Below are 22,803 nucleotides of genomic sequence, written 5' to 3'. Positions count from 1 at the left end.
ATGAGCAGAGTGCTACTATAACTTCCTTGATCCTGAATGCCATACCCTTACCTATATGTTGAGTGACATAGAATGATTTTCTTATTATCTTGGCTGCATGTTGGTCAAAGGTCAGATTATTGTCTACAAATGCTTCCAGATTCCTTACTACTGGGTCTACTCAATATAATGCATTTTTTGGCACTGACTTTTAGGCCATGGCTTTGGCACCAGTCATATGTCTGTGTTAAACCCACTTGCAAGATATTTGTGTCTTTGGGGGAGTCTATAATAACTCCTGATTTGCACTCATCTACAAACTTGGTGAGCATGATGCCTTTCACATTTGCCTTGATGTCTGAGAAGTAGATACCAAACAGGCACAGGCTCAGCATGGCATCCTGGAGTACTCCACTGGTGATCAGTCTCTCAGCAGAGGTGGACTTACCTCTTCAGTCCTGTCTGTGAGTCAGCTAGCAATCCATCGAGTCATGTAAGGGTTTATGCCTAGCTCAGCGAGCTTGTTAACAATGCCTAGTAGGTTATTGTGTGAAATAGCTTAGCCAGTTCAAGATATACAGTATGCACTGTTTTACCCCTGTTCATTGTCTTAGTGACCTTCTTAAAGACGTCTACCAGGTGAAGTAGGTATGACCTTCCCTTAACAAAGCCAAACTGGGATGGGTCCAGTGTCTGTAGATTGCCAGTGTCCTTGTTTATCATTCCCATGATAATTTGTTCCATGGCTTTCCATATTAGGCTTGTTAGACTGATGGCTCTGTAGTTCCCTGGGTCGGTTGATAGTCCATCCTTGTGGAGGAAAATGACTGTGATGTCCTTCATTCACTTGGAATGTAGAATGTTTCAAAGCTGTAGTTGAAGAGTGCCTCAAGTAGTCCTGATAGGTTATATTTTAGACTGTTCAAGAGACAACCAGGGATGTTGTCAGGATCCATGGAGGCAGTGTTCTTGGGTTTAGCGAGTTCTTCCAGCATCTGGTCCTGGATGATAGCTGGAGGAAGTATGTTGGAGGGGATTTCACCTGGTGCAGCTGGTGAGGAGTGTGTGTGGGGGGGTGAAGCTTCAGCTGAGTTTATCAGCCAGCAGATTTGCTATGACACTCTGATCAATGTAAGTTGTACCATTCACCACCAGTTCAACACATTGTTGTGTGTTACCTTTATGGTTCTGGACGTAGCTGAAAAAGGCCTTCTGATTGTCCTTAGCCTACAAGATTATTTTGATCTCAGAGTTGACCTTGTTGGACTTAATTAGATCTCTTACTTCTTGTTTAGTTATGTAAGAGAGCACTTGTCTTTAAGGGAGTTGCTTTTCATGATTTTGGCCATGATTTTTTTTTCCTTTTATTATATACCCTGTTTAGGGGATGATTCCACCAGTGTGGTTTATTTTTTAGTGTTTGTTTTGGATTTATTTCTGGGAGGTACAGCTGTCTCTATGCAGCCATTCATATATTTATATAGTGGCTTTATGAATAATTCTGCATAGATTGCTGTGGTCTCAGGGTTGGGGGGAGCCTTGAATTTTGACAAACTGTCACCCAATAGGATGTAGTTTGTCTTTGAATAGTTCTTAACTGTTACTGGTTTAACTGGATTTTCTGTGTTGATTTTTACTTCAAATGAGACAGCTTTGTGATTTGATCTCACTATTGAGGGCATGACAAGGGGGAGGGTGTTTCACTCCCCCATATTGGTGAGTACAAGATCCAGTATGTTTGATTCTATGTTTGGAGTGTTCACTATCTGTTCCAGGGTGTTTATGTTAATAAAGTCTGTGAAGTGTTGTGCCTGAGAGTTTGAGGCAGTGTACATGTCCCATTCTAAAGAGGGGTAGTTAAGGTCAACCATGAATAGGGCATTTGGTGACTGGTAAGTGCCTCTAGTAGGTTTAGGTAAGACTCATGAGACTCTAGTGGCATGGACCTTACCTGTGGTGACTTGCACATGGATAAACTCCATAGTATTATCCTGTTTAACCAACCTGGAGGTATGTTTATTGCTAACATAGATCAAAACACCTCCACCTTTGGTCCTAGTCTGTGCTGTTGTTGGTCTAAATGTGTGGTAGGTACTGTAGCCTTGCATTTCTGTAGTACTTTCTACAACTACCTAAATGGGACTCTGATTAAGGATACTGTCAAGCAGAGGTTTATTTCCACCATTTATGTGAAGATCCTTTTTGAATTCTTATTAACACTTTGACAAGTTGCCACCCACTATTTCAAAAAATAAATATACTGAAGGGACAAATGGTGATACAGTCAAGATTAATAAATGTTGAAAAGGTCTTTATTACAGAACTGAAAAAATCGATTGATATGTTTTTGGACAGAGTCTATCCCATCATATTGTTGAAAGACATTGAAACAGAAATCTTTAGTGGAAGATAAACCAAGCTTTCACCCATTTTGGGGGGTAGTAATATCACTACTAGTTTGTTTAAAGAAAGGGGTGGTGACCCTAGAAAACAGAGAGGTGTGGTTGTTACACATAATAGTAATTCTCCTAAGATAGTAAAAAGTGATCAAAAGAACCCGAAATTTGACATTTACACAGGAACTGAAGACTAGGCTGAAGGTGGCTGTGGTGGTGCAGTGGTTAGTGTTATTGCCTCACAGCAAGAGGTTCTCTGTTTCAATTCTCAGCTGGAGTGCCTTCTGTGCATAGTCTGCATGTCTTCCCTGTAGTCAGGTGGGTTTCCCCTGGGTGCTCCAGTTTCCTCCCACATTCCAAAGACATGCAGTAAGTGGATTGGACACTCTAAATTGCCAGTGTCTGTGAGTGTGTAGTATGACTGAATTACCATGACAGGACTAGCCACCTGGCAGTGTAAACCTTCTCCTGGCTCAAGATGATTGTCACTGCTGAAGTGACAACCCAACCCCATGTGCAAAAAATGGGAAAAGGGGTTTAGAATGGACGGATGGTTGAAGGCTAAACTGGGACAACTGCTGCAAGTTATTTATAGCAGAGGTAAAAATATTAAGGATTATCTAGAGAGAGGGCAAAATATGAACTTGATAAACATGTGAAATCAAAATGTCAAAATGTGGATGTTGTAAGTTTTGTAGGTATATCAATGATGGTCCATATGTCAGTTTGGAAGATTATAAGATTATGACAGGAACATAGCTTGTGCAGGGTTTTGTAACTGTATGACCTCTAGTGTGGTACATCTAGCTACCTGTATTTCCTGTTCATCCTTCTATGTTTGAAAAACAAAAAGAAGGCTTCAGGCAGGATATATGATTATTTATATGATGTTAGAAAAAGGAAAAAGTAACAACACCCTATCCAGGCATTCAGTGAGGTGCTGATTTTAAAAGTTGCATTTTGCTTGTTATTGATATGGTCACGAAGAATGAGTGGGATTGTAACAGTGAAAATTTGTTGGATTTTAAGGAAATAAGTTGGCAAATATGCCTTAATGCCAACAACAATCCTGGTTTGAAAGACTAGGTTTCTTTAAACAGTGTTATGAAGCAGAGTGCTTTAAATATTAACTTGGTGTTTTTTCATGTTTTACGTTTTTTATGTGTGTTCTTTTTATGGCATTTTTAAATGGTTGCAGTTGTTCTAATAGGAATTACAATTTTATGTATCTCTGATTTTATATTACTATCATTATGTGAAATTTATTTTTTGAGAATGTAATGCAGGAACATCTTTGGGTGTGTTTTTTGTTTTGTGCTTTTAAGGAGTTAATTAGTTGGCTATTCTAAGCAGTTGTTAAATGAATCAATTTGCAGGTAGCTGACTCTGTTAGTTAACTCTAATGAAGTTCTGTTTGTTTTATTTATTTTTTTGATGAAAGTACTAAATTTGACCTTGTGTGCTTCACTAAACTAAACTACTTTCATTCATAAATCCATATCTGGGTTGCCATAAAACTTTTCCTAGTAATCTAGTCAGCAATACTCAATTAATTTTACTGCTGTTATCTGCACTTATTACTATTCAATAAATATGCTAGGCTTACCCTGCTCTTCTCTTCTGCACCTGTTCTACCACTCCAAATAAAACGTAAATTGCTTTTTCACATCAATATTTTTTCTTTGAAAATCGTTTATTATTCCTGATCCTACTTTTCTAATGCATTTCTCTCACCTTCTCTACCTTCATTTTCCTGGGCCGGCTCCTAAATCCATTCCTTATTCATGTCTGTTTCTGGCACTTTCCATTTACATAACCTTGTATTAATTGATCATTTCAACTCTACTACCATTTTTGCAGCACAGGGTCGATTGGTGCTAAATGTTATTCTAATGCTTTGTAATGATTTACTTTTACTTTATTCTTCTCTGCACTACACTAGGCTTTTGAGTGACAGCTTTCATTCTAGTGCATTGTACTGTTTTCCCCTTATATTTTTCTACTCTGTGCTACACTGGTTTATGGGTAGTAGCTTTCCACCTAAGGCTTTAATCTTGTTCTCACAATTGGATGCTCGGGATAAGTAAATATAGTGCCTTTAGGGGCAAGTTAGGTAAGACAAACCCACCTCCATTTTGATCACAAGGGATAAGAATGCTAGGGTAATGCTACAATGTAGGCAAAGCCTGAGTGCTCAACCTGCAGAACACTAAAACTCAAGGCAAAGAAACTAACAACATATACATCTCGAGAGTAACCCTACTCAACAACAAAATACCTCGAGACCATGGCAGCTACCAGAAAATACCTCATAACATAGTAACAGCCCCAAAACTCAACTAACCACAAACAAGGGAGTATCAATATTGGGCTGCCAAAGATACCCACACCTCCAGGTTGGTTCCACAGCACGAAAACTCAGAGACTATCCATGTGCTACTAGATACCATGCTAACTGCCACCCAGTTTAGCACAGGCTAGCATCCAATTCTCCCAAACACACAACTAACACTTGGGTTCCTGAGCCTTCTGGAAAATATGAAGGTCTCTCCCTCACCAATACCACCCACCACTTAACTACCCAATACTAGACTGGATGAAGGTACTGGAAAACACCCTCCCAAAAACAAACAGAAACTAATTTACAATGACTGGGAACAACTCAACTCTCCAACCACAAGAGCCAAAAATTCCCACTGATCTAAACCTTACTCACAGGGGACACCTGCTCCACTCCACAAGTAATCCCCTCACTGAAAGATATCAGACATCAAACTAATCTCACTGATAAAATGCTCCATCCAAGCCCCCAACCCCTATTGCAGCACCACAGGCGGAAAAAACATCATCACTGGATATCTGCAATGCCTAAAAACCCCCCGCCAAATCCTTCAAAGCCCCCCGGCTCAGGAAAAGGAATCCTCCAGACACCCCATCTTTATAAATCCGATTCTAAAAACACCTTCAGGGAAATATCACCAGACCAATCCCAAATAAACCAAAGACAATTCTAAACAAAGGCAGAAGGATCTTCTGACTGCATGCATCATAAAATCCCAAATACAACCAATCCTGGCTACTACATCGCCCTGCAAAATCCAAAAAGGGATACAATCCTGTCTATCAGTAATAGAGAAAACTACTACATGATATATAAAATCCTGCATAAGGCTTCGAGAAAAAAATTGTAATTAAACACTAAGGATAATCACAAGGTTTTCTTTAGTTATGCAGTTTAAAAACTGGGTGGAATTCCGATACACGCTCAGAACAGACATAAATTACAGCAAATGTGGAATTCCCCACAGACATCTTCAATCCCCTGCTGACAGGTTCAGTGCAACTTCTCTCTCACAGACATTGCCAATATCCAAGCTGACACAGAGGCTGCCCCTGCCCTCTCTTGTGATGCTCAGCAAAGAGCCGCCTCCAATCTAAAAAAACAGGCATCAATCCTACCAGATATGTCCCGGCTGCGCCCCAACCCCTCTCCAAGAAGAGCTAACAGCCAACATAAACTACTGTCCAATCTCAGAACTCTACTACAGGATATGTGCACCCAAAGAGTGTGACACTAAACATCCTCCTCCACAAAAGCCCTGCCCCAACGAGTGGCGAACCATGAAATGGTAATCCTCCACAATCATGTCTGCAAAGCCATGGAAGATCATTGCTGACCCTTGGCAAATAAATGGTTGGGGACTTACAGACACTGATCAATACGGAGCTCGTTTTTGTTAAGGGCAGATCTTGCAGACACTGGGACCTACCTTCACCCGAACCAAGGAGGGCAAGGCTATTGAAGAGGGACCTCGATTCCACACAGCTCATATGGACCCTCCTTAGTGCCTTCATACACACCCCACTGGCATTATAGATAAGCTCACCAGCTACACATAAACTCCCCTATGTCACTAGATGGGTTGCAATTAAATATAAGGACAGAGTCCATAGATGGGCTCAAAACATTACAGTGAAAGCAAACATGTCAGATTACAGTGGCGCCCTCATGTCTCAGTCCTGCCCAGTTACAGTTGCGGCCAACATTTCTCGACTCGCTGGGACCAAGTCGTGGATCTCCATAGTTTGTACAGTTTGTAGATGACTTGCTCCTGCTTTACAAAGCACTCTCCAAACGACAAGCATCCTCCAACTCCAGCCATAGAATCAGAGACACAGCCTATAGGAGCCATGGCCTCAAGCTCCTAGTCAAAAAGTGTATAGTCATCCCGCCAAAAAAAAACAAGTGCCCGCAAATTAAACCATAGGTGGTAATCCATTACATACAGGTACAGTAGTCCACCCAGTACAGACCCAAGTTGATAGGCAATCTCTCTTTGACCCACCTACTACTAAAAGAAAACCACGTACAAACATTTTTACATAGCCCACCTAATTAGAAAGGGAGATCAGATCAGGATCAGATACCATCGCACTTTTCATCATCAGGCATCAGGCCCATAATCATGGCCCTTGCCCCTTTATCATTACCCTGATAGACAACTCATCAGAACTGACCCAAAAGTACCTCCACTCTCACTCAGAGATCAGAAAGACCCCACAGATGCCATCCGGTTAAAGAAACTCCCGAAAATCTCAGCTCGCCGGCCAGCATAAAACCTCAGGCACCACTATCTGTGCCTGACGATAAAGACATGTGCTGTGATAAATTAAACATGTCCAACTGCCCTTAATCATTGACATGCACATCCAAAAAGCTGAGAGACTCTTGAAAGCCACACTGAGAGACGGAACCTCTCAGCACTGAAGGAAGATTCATAACCCAGATAAGTTCCTTCACTCTGGAATAAATCCTCATCCAAGGCTAGGCAGAGTCCCACATTGTAGTTCAAGAGGAACTCTGATCTTGGGAGGATGATTGAAGATCAAGACCCCGCCCCTATCCCTTGTGTCACTTGTCACTGTTAGACAGAGTACAGCATAACAATCAAAAAAAAAATAAAAAAAAATTAATTAAAAATGGGTGGAAGAACATGACTACACACTCTGGCAAGGCTTATAAATGCCCTAGGGCAGATAGCCTAGTATGAACCTATGAACCTATGAACATTACAGTCCTAGGTAGGCTGACGGGAGGCAGCTTTTTTATCCATTTAACTCTTGTTTCCTCTTTCATCGCCCTTTATATTACATATAGCATCAAACTTACCTACTCCCCTTCACTCCTTCCTTAACATGTCACCTCCCCCACTTTAAATTCCTCCCCTGCAAGCCCCACCCTCTTCTGTCTTAATCTACCATTACCCTCCTTTTCCTGTAGAGCTCTCTTTCATTCTACACATCTTTCCAATCCTCTGTCAATCTCTTCATCTGTAACTTCTTCTTTATTATATTTTCTCTTTTTCACACGGTCCACTCCAATTTATTAGTGTAAATATTTTTCATCTGTACTATTCTCACTTCATTAGACTGCGGTGGTGGTGCTGCGGTAGCGTTGTCGATTCACAGTTAGACGTTGCCCAAAGATTCTCAGTTAGAGCGTCTTCTGTGTGGCGACATGCATGAGTGGGCGTTCCTTCGTTGAAGGTTTGCATTAGGCCCGGCAAGCCAGCACGTAAAACTCTACTGCCAATCATTAGCGGACTGTAGTCCCGCTGTGGCGACCCCTAACCGGGAACAGCCGAAAGACACAAACAAACAAACTATTCTCACTTTATTAAGCCTGAGCACACAACCTCCTTTAATGCTAGTGCCTTATTAAATCCTCTTACGTTTTTTCCATGCCATCATTTATTTGTTTCCCACTCTATTGCTGCTTATTCAACAACTATAATATTGTTAGCATACTATTCGTACTAAATCACCTTGTTGTCCACTCCATTACACACCCTCACCATTCTCACATAGTTTTTTAACCCCTACTTCCTTCCCATCTCCTATGCTGCTAGAATATGCTGTCCTCCTATGGCTTTTCCTGGCTTTATTCATTGTTCATCTTTTTTGAAGACTCACCTCTGATCCTAACCCTACTTACTGAAAGTGTTGCTAGCAATACCCTGTCTTCATGAAACCCCTGCCTTTTCATTCTGCACTCCTCCACTCACAAGCACCCCTTACATTTCTATTCACACTCTTTGATGACATAGAACTTAATATATATTAAGTCCCTAAGTCTGTTTTGTCCTACACTCAACTATCTGTTCTTTCCAATTGTTTATTAAGCAACTTTTTATTCCACATGTCAGTGTCTGTGGTATTAAAATCATCAAACGGAGCCTCTGTGGCTGTTGGTAACACTTTCAATTTACATCGTACTAATGACTGTAATATTTCTATTTGGTTTAACAGAGACCTTGCCTTCAATTCCAATGGTACTAATGAAACACGTACCTTTAACCAGTCTTTGCAATTATTTGAAAGTAAACTACTTGAATGTAGGAAACTACAATTAGAGAATACTTATTTTATTGAATGTATTAAGGCAAAGCTGCTACCTAAAGGTTTGAGGAATTGGAAGTTCCCCACTGGTGTAATAGCAGATTTCCCCCCTTCACTGTGAGTTGATACAGCTTTTTGACAATCAGGGCTGTGAGCTAATGGATGTCCTCATTAAACACAATTTACAAACAGTAGACATTTTACATGGTGAACTTACTGATTTAGATAGAAAAATTCATGATGATGTGTTGTTTGAAAGCTACTTTTTGTTTTATAAATGAGTTTATGATAAAGTGGACAAAACTGTTGGGGAAGTTAAAGTATGTAAGAAGAAGTTTGAAAGAGATAGGAAAGCCTATACAGCTGGGCAAGCCTATCCTAAGCCTCCCTTTGCTTCATCAACATGCCCAGAAACTCGAGATGAGCCAGTTGTGGAATGAGGTGAATCATCAAATAATCCACCCAATCAGGCCCCTTTAGGGCAGGATCCTCCAAGGAGGTCGCAGAGGATATGCAATCAGGCCTACACAGAGTGACTTACAGTCCTCAGTGGAACAACAGGGTGCCAGACTACTACAACCAGTCCTACCAACCAGCGAGGAGACAACAAACAAGACAGAATTAACCATGGAAATTGCTAACAGCAATAATGGACAGAGTGCTGAAAATGTTATGGAATACCCGACCTGCATCTCAAACAAGACAGGTGACTTGTGTATACAATTTTTCATCACAAACACTTGATTTTGCTGTCACTGAGCTGTTCAGCAAAGGTTTTAATTACGTACCTGCTAGACATTTCAGTATTGTTGATTTAGTACTTGATTTAAAATTATTTGTTGGAATTTAAACTTTAAAGTGTTTTTCAACAATGTTGAACATACTGAGTGTATTTCCTTTCTTTGGAAAAACAGTATATTTAATCCACCAACAACCAATTGTTTGCTGTTGTTTAAAAGAATGTGTGAATTTGATTTTAGAGCATTAAACCACAAAACTGAAGGGTTTCATGACAACTTGACCAATTGTGAAAGACTAATTCTGTTGAAGTTTTGTAAAGACAAATCTGTATGGGGGTGGGGTGGGGGTTGTGATAATGTCCATGAATGATTATATAAAAAGGATGAATGTTTTTTTATTGTATGACTGTTTATATGAGGAAGTTTCATTAAACATGGTTAACATTTCCTACAAGAAAATCAATTTGGGACTTAAGGATATGGAAGACCATGGACAGTTAGATCATGAAACTGTTGAATTTTTATTCACTAGATACCCCAAAGTACCTAGTATCTTCGGAATTCCGAAGATATACAAGGATAAACAAGATCCTCCCCTGAGACCCATTGTTTGTGCATGTGGTTCTAAGACACACTCTCTAGGCAAATACATAGATAGAATGTTAAAGGATGTATTGAAGGGAGAGGACCATATATATATAAACACGTGGCATTTTTTTGAAAAAAACTAAACCGTCTGGAATATGATGAGGGGGACATTTTTCTTACAATAGACATTGTCAATTTGTTTAATGTGATTCCCCACACATTAGGCATTGAATGGTTTCAAGAATTCTTGTTCGATTCTCATTTATTTAGTAACGAACAAGTAGATGTCCTAGCGAATTTTATGGAAACTATTTTAAGAAAAAATTATGTCTTTTTTGATGGGCAATACTTTTTGCAAAGATCAGGCGTAGCTGTGGGGGCCATATGTATCCCCATATTTGTGAATATAGTTATGTTAATGTGGAAATAAAGTACTTATTTTCCTCAAATTATAGGGGTAAATATCTATGATATTTGGATGATTTGTTTTTTCATGTGGACTGGGAATAATTCTGAAATTCTTGACTTTGTGGCATATATAAACAAAACTACTACTTTTTTGAAGTTCACCTATGCTCATAGTTATGATCTTATTAATTATCTGGATGTTGAACTTAAGAAGGATTTGGAGAACAAATAATACTTAAGCAACATTTACAGAAAACCCACATATTGTAATAGCCTCTTGCACTATCATAGTTGTCATCCTGAACACATTAAAAAAGGCATTATTAAAGGCCGATTTTTAGAACTGCATGCATGGTTACAAATGAAGTAGATTTTAAGTTACAGTGTGATGTGCTCACAGAGATGTTCAGGTCAAGAGAATATCCAATCAGCTTACTAGAAAAGGTTAAAAGGGAAATTTTCTTTAAAAGGGAGAATGGGGCTATTCTTCCGTTATCATGTAACAATAAAGTTAGTGGAGTGGGTACTCATGAAGATCTGACTTCACCCCCAAGTACCACTTACAACGAATATAGTGGTTAATTTCTTAAGAAATTGTCCATTGACCACCATTTTATTTATGATCATCTTTGCAAGAACTGGCAAATTTTTTGTGGAAAGAAAGGCTTATTTGAGAAATTTGGATTAAAACCTTGTATAGTGTTTCGAATGGTCTCTATGATCAAAAACATGTTAGAAAGCAGCAATCGAAGAATTCTAAAAAAATAGTAAGATAGGCACGAGGAGATGTGTTTTTTGTTCAGAGTGTATATATATACATATATATATATATATATATATATATATACATATATATATATATATTAAATTCAGAAAATATTAACATAAACCACATTATTGTTTGGCCAAATCGAAACTTTACTTGTAATTCAGTGGGTGTGGTGTATGCTGCCTTATGTTCACAGTGCAAGAGTTTCTATATAGGGAAAACTAAAAGAAAATTAAAGGAAATAATATATGAGCATGTCAGTGACATGAGAAACAAAAACACCAATAATGCCCTATATAAACATTTGGAGGGTTTCCCACACACAATTTCAAATTTGTGGTATTAGAGGGGATAAAGAAAGACTTACAGGAGGGGGGTCCATGGCCTGATGTGCTAGAATTCAAAGAACTTTGCTGGCAAATAAAACTTAATGCCCAGATACCCCCCGGTCTTAATGATTATATTAGTATTGCTAGCCTTTTAAAATTCTGTTCTTATTTAATTTGATAATTTAATGTGTGTAGCCTTTTGGGGATGTCTTTTTAATCATTTGTCAATGCTGATTGGTATTGAGTAGTCATGTGTACAATTCTAAATGCTTTTTAAATGTTGTTTGGTGCATTATGTGCCATCCTGAAGAAGTCTTTAGTTATAAGCTGATGAAAGCGCTAAATAAATACATTTGCTGGGACCTTCTGCGTTGGTGATTCTCTTGGAACTAGGAGTTATTGTATTAAAAACAAATGTTATCTTCTTGATGCTTGGCTATAAATTCATGATCCTGAATAAAAATGTGACTATATTCTTTGACCCTGCATTTTCAGTTTCTGCAACTTCTACCAAAGTCAGCACTCAGGCTTCACTCTGGGAGTTGACATATTCATGCTTCCTAAAAAATTCCTTCTGGTCTCACTTTATGTCTCTTTCTTCTCCTTTCTATCACACACACATCTTAAATGAATAATCCCACTACTCATCTTAAGGTCTGTATCAAATAGCACACTGATTTGGTTTATCAGTAACCTCCTTCCTCTATCATCTGTTTATGTTCTCTTCTAGACTTTTTAGCTTCTTGGTCTAAGCTTAATAACTTTATTTTGCTTGGAAATCTGAATCTGAACTGGCTTAACACAAATCAACAATGTCTAAAACAGATATCAGTCTTCCATAACCTCTTCACCATTGTTAGGACCAGTTTCACTCTAAACATCATATTCGTAATATTTCTTTCCTTGAAATACTTCTTATTAACATCCTTAGGAACAGCAAAGTGCTTCAGAATCTTCCCCAACTCTCTTAGGAACTGCTGCCATATACTATTCCATTGGTCCTAAGCTTTACACTTTGATATCTCTTCCTAAAATCTAGCAAATTCTCTCCTGCAGTACACCTCAGTGCTATTGACCAGTCACTACTTCTGTCCCGCGGTACACCTCAGAGCTATTGACAAGTCACTAGTTTATTTTTTCTTGTGCGTGCCATTATTGCCCTGAGCCTCATTAACAGTTTCCTTCTAGCAATGTAAAATATCCAGGTCCTGCCCATAGCTCATGTTTGACCTCAAAATCCAAATGAAAGGATGTGGCATCTTAGAAAAACCTCTAACGATCTTAGGTATCATACTCCTTTTTTTAAATATGAAACGTGTTGCTTAGTTAAAGGAGCTAAAGCCCTTTACCTTAGAAACAGACAATATGCTTTGTCAGCACCCCAGGCTGTAGTGGAAATAATTGGAATCCATCATTGACTTTAATGATGACCCAACAAATTGACCTCTTTTTACCAATATTACAGCAAACACTATTTCTGATTTGTTTTGTCTCCTCCTTTTCAATGCCCACTCTGATAATCAACTGCTTAGCTAATCTCATATGACTCAGTCCACTTCTTCCTTTCCTGTTGCTGCCAACAACTACACGCTGAGTCTCAGATACTTTTTTCTTAATTCCATCTGCAAATTCATCAGTTCTATGCTTAGCAAATGATATTGTAACATTTATACCCATAACAAAATATGTCTTAAAAATGTCTTCACTCATATCTTGCATCCATTAATCTTTCTTTTCAACTGCATAATAAAAATTGGAATTATATCAGAGGATTGGAAAATACCCCTACACAACCTGCACAGTTTAGACGTATTGCTATTCTTCTCCCCTTAGTAAAAATCATGAAAAGAAATAACATATAAACATTTTTTTTCAAGCAGAACCATCTCTTCTGTATCCTTTTCAAGTTTCAGTATTAATTTATGCACACATTTAACAAAATCACTAAGCTTTTTGTGGCCACTGACTTATATTTTCCAGCATGGAGAGAGGTCTCTTCACTGGTGCTGTGTTTGTTGACCTGAACTATGTCTTTGCTTTGGCCAGCTACTCCATCCTACTTACTAACCGCTTAATTTTCCCAGCAATCATTTATCTGGTTCAACAACTACCTAACCAAATTGCTCTGTTTCTGTCATCTACAATTCTCCCTATTGCCCCTTTGATTTATTTGCTCATCAATAATCTCTCCTCAGGTCTTTCCACACTTAGAGACCAAAAAAGTAACAATCAGACATGTGGGATTCATAAAGGTTACCACAAAGTGTAGTCTGTGTTGTACACTTGATCTTCAAACTCAGCGGAATGCTCTCTGTTACTGGTTCTGTACTAAAAAACTTATACTCAGTGGTGATGGCATTCAAGCCATGCTGTTCAGAAGTACAAAAAGACATGATGGCATCCCCAATTTCTTTATCTAATCTTTGTAATAACACTGTCTCACACTGTCTCATCTGCAAACTAATATAAATATCTCATCATACCTCCATTCTTTTCCTTCCTTTCACCCGCCCGTTGAAGCTCCAAACACCAAATTCCTATCAACACTCTGAAGCAGTTATAAATTTGCCATACATTTCTTAGCTGAATCCTAATACTGTATAACCAAATCTCAGCTCATGGTAGGCCCCTGTGTATGCTCTTCCTATTATCACTCTCTGCAACTCTCACAAAACCGTGGTTCTGCAAAAGACTCAAAATAAAATATACATATTTATCAGCTTTGCAAATCAGTGCACATTAACCACGTTCTGCTCTTAGTCATCACATGCTTTCCATAATTGAAGGATCTATCTGCTTTCTGGCCACTTATATTTTGAAATGTATTTCCTTAGGTATCTTCCCTCTCTTTCTGGAAAATGTACTGTAAACAACAGTAATTACTAAGACATATTTTTCTTTGCCTACCACTGAAAGGTCGTCTTCTAAATTTGATTCAGCAGTTTGGAACTCTGCTACATGTGACATTCACTGCCTTCTTACATTCAACAGCTTAAAAAAACTCTCTCTTCTCGTTGCTCCAGTGGCGTATGGCCCAGGTAACCTGAGTTTGATTAGTGGCTAGAACAACTGACAGAATGGCAGTGATCCCTGGTAGAGACTGAGGACACTGAGTGGTGCAAGGTGTGGTCCCAAGAGGTGGTTGGTATATAGGTGGATATGTCAGGGGCAGAGTGATACACTGCAGCATCCCCATTGTATGCCCATCCCAATGGACAGCAATAAAGATAGGGCACAGCAGAATACCCTAGCTTGATAACTGACAGCACAACCCCCCCCCCCCCAGTTGTACATAGGATCCACTCTGGCTCCTGCAGAAAAACATTAGTCTGGGGACTGAATTGGAGTAGCTGGTAGATCCAGTGACAGATGTGGGACACTGGGATGGCTCTCTGAATGAAGGTAGGGGACCCCAAAAAATTCTTTCCTCTCTGACATCCTGTGAATGTAAGATTTTAACCATGTTTCATTCTAATCTCTCTGTAATATCCTGTTTTCCTTACTTTTGCTCCTTCCAAACGTTCCCAGAATTATTGATGCATTTAATACTTCCTTTCACTCTAAAAGCAGTCTGTGGTCAAGATTTTCTGAAATATGAATTTCTCACATTTACATATTTATGTATCCTTGTTTCAGACTGATTACATATTTTCGTCTGTTTTCTTTTACGATTATTGTATTTGACTACAATTTGCTACACTTTTTAAACTCTATATAGTTAATTATGTTGTACATTCTTTGTTCAGAAATGTAAAATCAGTCAGTCAATCAATTATTCAGTCAGTCAATCAATCAGTCATAAATCATGGTGCAGAATTTTTCATTCTGGATAAAATAGCTAGAATATGAAATTAAATGCATCTCCGTATTACAACCACTAAATAATCTCAGAGAGTTCCCTATTTCTATATTTATTTTTTACTTGGGTAGAACACTGATCCAAGTGATCATGGTCATCTAGGTTTACACAATACAGAAATAAAATGACATGTTAAAGGAACATAAATGGTTTAGTATGACACATTAGATTAAGAGCATGTTAAATATAGTACAATAAATGAATCTGTTAGAAAACACAATTCATTCACACAAGATGCATACAAAATGTTACAGACTGAATAGAATGTTCAAAGTAAGAAGGTAAGGGGGTAGTGTAAGGGAATTTGTTAGGAGCAGTGAGGAGAGGATAGGAGATGGTACAAAAAAGAAAGTAGACAAAGGGGTGTGCCAATCAAAGGAGGCATGAGGTAAGGAAAGGTGTAGGGAACTTTGAAGAAAATTGGGCGATTAAGAGGAAAAGGTGGGGATAGAAAAACAAAGAGTAAAGGTATATCTGTTGATAGAGTAATTTGGCAAGTATTATGTGATCAGGGTATCATAATGTTAAATAAATGCAGACACAAATTGTGGTACTGGATTGGACTAAGTTTATTAATGTGGTTTTAGGTAGGTTACTTGGTGTTAAATTTTATCAGACATCATCACTTAAACCTAATATTACTTTAAAAAAGAGTTAATGGTTTTATTACGCATGGAAAAACCTGAAAATGAGCATAAATATTTCTCCCTGTTAATTTACTTTTTTCTTACTTAAAAGCATAGAGTTTTTCCCTTCAGCTTTACTAACCTGTATTATCATTTTTCCGTTACTTAGATTCAGAACAGTAGTTCTTTAAATAGGTTGAATAAATGAAAAAAAGCAAAACTATTATTCTGAGGTATTTTGGAAAGTACTATCTGAGGAAATTGTTTGATACAGATCTGTTTTACTTCATAATCCATCAAGAACCAGTAATGTAGGTGGTAATGATCATACAGTATTTAAACTATATATAATAAACTGACAAAGAAGGAAGGAAATCTGTTTAATAAAAACTGGCAACTCTGTCATACTCATGTACTAGTAGCTAAGGAATGGATTCCAAAAGGTGTAACATCCCTAACTGATGTGTTATACCATGCCTGATGCCAAAAAAAAGGCTCTGCCATTCCTCATTTGGTATATGCTAACAGGGAATGACTTGGCAATGTCTCTCTCTCGTCACCATTTCACACGACAAGGCACATCTGCCAATGAGCACCCCTCCAGGCACTCGTTGCTGCTGTAGTGGTTATGGTTTTTATAGGGTCAAGTAGCTAACCTGGCACCCAATTCTCCTTGGAAGACATATACGCTCACACACACACGCACACACACACACACACACACACACACACACACACACACACACACACACACACACACACACACACACACATCTATGGCCAATTTAGAGTGTCCAATCCACCTGCAGCATGTCTTTGGAATGTGGAAGGAAACTGGACCACCCAGAGGAAACCCACAACAATGCAGCCAGGACATGCAGATTCCACACAGAAGGCACCCCAGCCGAGAATCAAACCGGAGAACCTCTTGTTGTGAAGCAGCAATGCTAACTGCTGCACCACCATGCCATCCAACTTGCCAATGTACTTGGTCAATGCAGTGGTTAAGCCCTTTGAAATGAATGGGTTTATGGGCATGGTGGAATCTCAATCTGTACGTGTTAAAAGATACTTCAGGCAGTACAAAATGAAAAGCTGGACTACCTGCAGTACCTGGTTCCACATGCAGATGGAGGTATGCTGCAGCTGTTCAGAGTCAGTGAGGTGGCTGCATATGCATATAAATAGAGCGTGTAAGCTGTCCCTCCAGCCACACTGAGGGACAGCTTACTTCTCTTTGTTTAAAAAAAAACAAGATGTAATTCCCTTGCATAACTCTCAACAGTCCCTAATTTAGCAGAATGTTCCTGATATTGTTTCATATTTTGCCCTGTCCATCATAATTTCTTTGATTTTCTGCCAGGTTACTGAGGATTACAGTTAGTCAATTATGACAGATTTTTATTTCAGATAATGTATGCTGAATCAAAACCTGTTAACTTTTTAAGTGACTTCAAATAACATTTAAAAATTGTCCTTGATTTTTGGCCTTTGTCTCCTGCTCATTACCTTTTATCTATTGTTCATGCGTGCAGAAGTTACGAGTTTTCTGCTGGTGTAGTGGCCCACACCCATGTGCCTCAACCTGGATGTAGAAGATTATCATACCTGCATTTACCTGCATGCCCTACAAAAGGAGCTGTGGTGAAGAACAGCCTTGTGGCAGGGCAGCTTCACATGTAAGAGGAAAATGGCATTGCAAGCAGGTTCCCTGGATGCAATATACCACTTTCCTCAAACAGATAGAACTGCTGAGCCTGAGAACTTTGAAATTGGTGACCCGTAGCATTCTCAGGCAGCTTTGCATTATGCCCAGACAAGCTAACGCTGTATATTAGCATAGAATATATCTGGATTATTTTGCTTGGATGTAGCAGTTTGCAATTTAATTTGATACCCTTACAAACTGAGGAATTGAATTTGACAGATTCTGCAATATAATGATGTTAGTTGGGGATGGGTGGGTTGGTATACATATTCAGTGTAGCAAGGGCAGAATAGTGAAGACTGTGTCCTCCCACTGTATCCATGTTTTAGAACCCAGACCTAGATGTGTGAGTGACCATCCCAATATCTTATTTTAAAAAGGCAATAATTTCTTGGATCTGAAAACTTTAGATCAACTGGACAGTAGAATTAAAAAAAATGACGAACCCCAAATGGTGTAAACTTTTCTGAAAACTGAATGATTCTTTCTAATGTAAAGGATGCAACATTTACATTTATTACAACAGGTCATGTTTTAAATATCTAATCTAAAAGATAAATATTGTTTAAAACAGTTAATTTCATGTGAAACATACTTTTGTGTTTTACAGTATCATGGATGAATATTAAGATTTCTGTTTAAGGAGCAGTAAGAAAGTTAAAGAATAGACTGCTGGAAAACATTTAGACTAACATAAAAAAATAAATAAAGCTTGACTGTCCTGTTTCTGTCAATTGAATGACATCCATATAGTGATTCATAATACATGGAAACATTGGGTAATATATTTATACTAAGTCCTAAATCTAGAGGTGACAGGCTGAGTATGCTAGAGAGTGAAAACGGTTAGGAACTTATACTGGGGAGTATAAAGCCCATGCCTGTCTGTGATCCATTTGTAACATTTTTTTTCAGATACAGGCAATAAAGGTAAATGGAGTTTTTTGGACATACAGAATATCACTGAGATGTTAACAGAAATTTTTACTGTGTGATTTAAATTTTGCATGTGTTAGTATTTGTATAAATCATATTCATGTATTTTTTGCAATGATTTGGAAATATTTGTGGAAATGAAATTTTGTTTAAAATGTGAACTGTCTCTACATTGATTTGTCAACATTTATAATGGTTAAGTGGTTGTTTTGTGGACTATATTCCCTTTATGTGTTTGAATTACATATGGATGTATAAGTTGATAAGTAATGTTATGAGCAACACTTCTGCACCCATGAGTTTTATCTAGTTGAAATGCAGAAAGCCCAAACACAGAGGTATTTTGTCAGTAGCTCAACAGGTAGAACACCCTCCATTGGTGCTGCAAGATCAGAAGGCTGTAGGCCTGTAGGGGAAAAAAAAATCAAACACCCTAATTTTCCTTTCTATGATTGCAAGCTAAACAAAGAGTTTCCTCCTTGTTTTTGCAAATTTTTAGATTTTTTTTCTTTCTTTTTTAGGCTTTGAATAAAGAACTGTGAATGAAGATCGGAGTTAACAGGAATAGGACCTGCATAAGAAGGTGATCTTGGCAACCAAGTTAACAGTGAGGTGCTACACTGGGTTCCTATTAGCTTGTCGAACACTCAAAAGTGCGAACACTCTTTGATCGACAGCTAATAGACGAAACCACAAAAAAGTTGAATGGCAGGAACAGCGATTTTTTTTCTCAGAGAAAAAAATTGCTGGGCCATTGTCAGGAGTTTGCAGTTTCCTCCACTGTGGTACGATCTCGGAGTTGGTATATTTAAGTAGGGAGGTGTGGGGGGCAAAGTTCCCCACTTTATTTCATTTGTGGATTTGTTTTTTTTTTTTGGGAACAGGGATTTGTTTCCCTGGGAAAAAAAATCACTGTTCCGGCCGTTCGAGTTTTTGTGGTTTCATCTATTAGCTGTTGATTAAAGAGCGTTCACTCTTTTGAGTGTTTGAAAAGCTAATATGAAACTGCTACATTAAAGTGAAGTTTATCATATACTGGTCTGTTGTTGTCATGAGCTGCATTCAAGGTTCATATTTGTTCAAATCTGTGGTTTTCTGTGGTTGTGGAGTTACAAGTTTGTGTATTTTAGATTTCTGCATAAAATATTGTGCATGTACTAAAACAGATGTGCATCCTTACACTCACTACAGTACCGTACTTGCAAAAGATATTCTGGTGCTCTTGGTCATTTCTGCATTGACGATTCTGGAAAGAGAATGCTTTGCGCTGTCTGTATGGAATTTGTAGTTTCCATGTTGCACCTGCAATTTGGTTACCTGTAAGTTCATTTCTGGGATCAGTTGTGCTAACTGGCTTGATTTACATCTGTGCCTGTTATCTCATTAACATGAGTCATGTTTAGTGACATGAACTGGCATGCTATGTTCAATGAAACTTCAAAGCAAATTTGCCATTTAATTAAGCAACTAATGAAATTGCTTTGAAGTCAGATATTATGTTACAGAATTAGCAGAATAGCATGCCATTCAAGGTAGAATAAATGATAGAAACTGTCACTCACTCTGCTGTAAACTATATGAGCTCCATTAACACTAAATCAAATAAAAATATGCACAGCACTAAAAAGCACCACGACGCCACCGCCCTATCTAAAAGGAAATGTTTAAACTCCAAGGGGTGCTGCATCTTGGATCAAGACTATCCTTTAGCCTTAAGTAAACAGTTATTTTATTTTTTATTTTCATTTTATTAACTGGGTAAGGGGGCTGGTCTTCTGACCCTTTCCAGCCATGACCCAGTTAAGGCAAAACAGCAATAATAACAATCCAGCAAACTCACTGTGATTTTCTTCACCTCCCCTACACAGACCTCTTATAACTGACATTTTAAGAGCAGCTGCTTCTCCAGAGTTGAATACTGCAAACTACAATAAATAAAATAGTCTTCTTCCAAGTTTTGCACACAAAGTAAATAAGTAACCCTTGCATTCATGCAGCAACCTTTATGACGGTAGAGTACAAACAGCTTGGCTTCTGAAGTCTGTCAGATTCCTGTGTCATAAAAAAATGGTCCTTTGACATAATGTATGATAAAAAAATCACTGTCCCACTGTCATAAATTACAGATTCCCATTAAAAATAAATTCCTTTCCAATGGCACTGGGAGTGCTTAATTCTTCCATTGTGAGGAGTGTTACATCTGACTTTGGCAGCTTCCTAAACAAAGAAAAATAATACAAATCCGTAATACAAATTCCCATCTCTTCATGACACTAGTGGATGCCTAATCCCTTGTTGTGTTTACAGTCCCAGGAATGACAGTGGATTGAGTGCTCAGTCCCCTTAGTACCAAGTGGCAAACTCTCCAAAATAAAGAATGAAATCCTGTATTTTATTTATTATTCTGGAATATAAAAAGAGATTCTTTCTCAACTCTGATACCATCTCCTGACCTTTCTACTGTGTCCTGATCACTGTACTGAATCACAACTATACCTGCCCTCCACAACTGCAAGACCACTATATTCCCTAGATTAATGAGTCATCTCCCACCTCATGAGCTGACAATAAATTGAAAATGCCCTTCATTTTTAGCATTATTATATGTGAGATTCAGGCCAGTATTCATAGTTGCATGAGGAAATAAGACAGGGGTATTCCTGATGCTTATGAATGGGCAAAGCAAAGGCAAGATTCATAGAGCCATTTACGCTAATGCAAAAGGCCTAACAATTAATGAGGTGCAAATGAGAAATGCTGTAAAGTGAAGTATCCTAATGAGGTGGTTTTGCAATTCATAGTCCAACATCCTTGAGGTATGCTTCGCCTGTGATATTGGAGTTGCACTCCATGAACTTGTTTGTCCAAGTATGCATAAGCACTTCCCTGACACACAGGTGAATTATTTCCCTAGCAACATTAGTTTGTATTAAATATGCATAAGCACTAAAATGACACAATAAATTATTTTGCCCAGCAATCACTTCAGTGGTCTGACCATATATGCACAGTAACATGCCCTAGTATACATAGGCACAAAACACAACATTTCCCCCAGGCATCCTCTTCAGTAATATATCCAGGTATGCAGAAGCACTAAAATGTAACATTTAAGCAAATTAACCCTTCAATAACATGCCCTAGTATGAACATGCACTAAAATGAAACATTCACCCAAGTTACCCCTTCAATAGTAGCATGCACAAGTACTAAAATGAAACATTCATTGAAGCGCCCCTTTTAGTAAAATACCCAGGCATGCATAAGCACCAACAATTCTCCCAAGTAACCCCTTCAATAACATGTCCAGGTATGCACAAGTACTAAAATGAAACATTCACCCAAGTAACCCCTTCAATAACATGTCCAGGTATGCACAAGTACAAAAATGAAACATTTACCCAAGTGACCTCTTCAGTAAAAATGTCCAGGTATGAAGAAGCACCAACAATCTCCCTTTGCATCTCCATAGTCTCCCTGAAAACTGTGTAAATTTAGGGCTATTTACATACTTAATATGCAAATGAGCTAATTATAGATTCATGTGTATGAATCAGACTCATGCACATACATTTAAAGTCCCTTAACAGCATAGTAGCTGTCCCCTATTACTTATGCATAAATCATGTAACACTTTTGTGATAGGGGGAGTGTTCATAAAAAGTCTTCTGCATTTCCATAGTTATCCTGAAAGTCTGGGATTTACATAACCACATAGAATTGCTCTTTGTGGATCACCACTATGAAAATGCAAAGCCGTGCATTATGAATAATGCCCTTAAATTATCATAACTTGATAATTGTTTTAAATTTTATGCATGTATTTTCAACTTGTTATAAATGTATGATTTTCTACCATACGCACATTGTATAACATTGTCATAAATGAAATGCATGCAGCCAACTGATTAACTGCACACACTGCCTGAATGCTCTTTTCATTAAAATGTATATTAAGCAATTTAGATGAGATAAACAGTTGCCTGATGTTGAACATTGCTATAAAGCAAAACCCTACTTACATAGATTAGTAACTCTTGAGGAATAAAAAAAAATGATTTGAAAT

The 22,803-nt window shown here is 38.2% G+C and overlaps 1 protein-coding gene across 1 annotated transcript in view; it reads right to left on the bottom strand.

Moving 5' to 3' along the window:
* Nucleotides 1-22,803, bottom strand: part of LOC122802773 (stromelysin-1-like) — a 220,913-nt gene that overhangs the window by 129,548 nt on the left and 68,562 nt on the right. The window lies entirely within an intron of this gene.

This window comes from Protopterus annectens, chromosome 5.part0 (genome assembly GCF_019279795.1).
Source record: "Protopterus annectens isolate FY-2018-M chromosome 5.part0, PAN1.0, whole genome shotgun sequence".
Classification (NCBI taxonomy): Eukaryota; Metazoa; Chordata; order Ceratodontiformes; family Protopteridae; genus Protopterus; species Protopterus annectens.
Note: the sequence above shows the minus strand (reverse complement) of the source record. Positions and strands in the feature narration are given on the sequence as shown.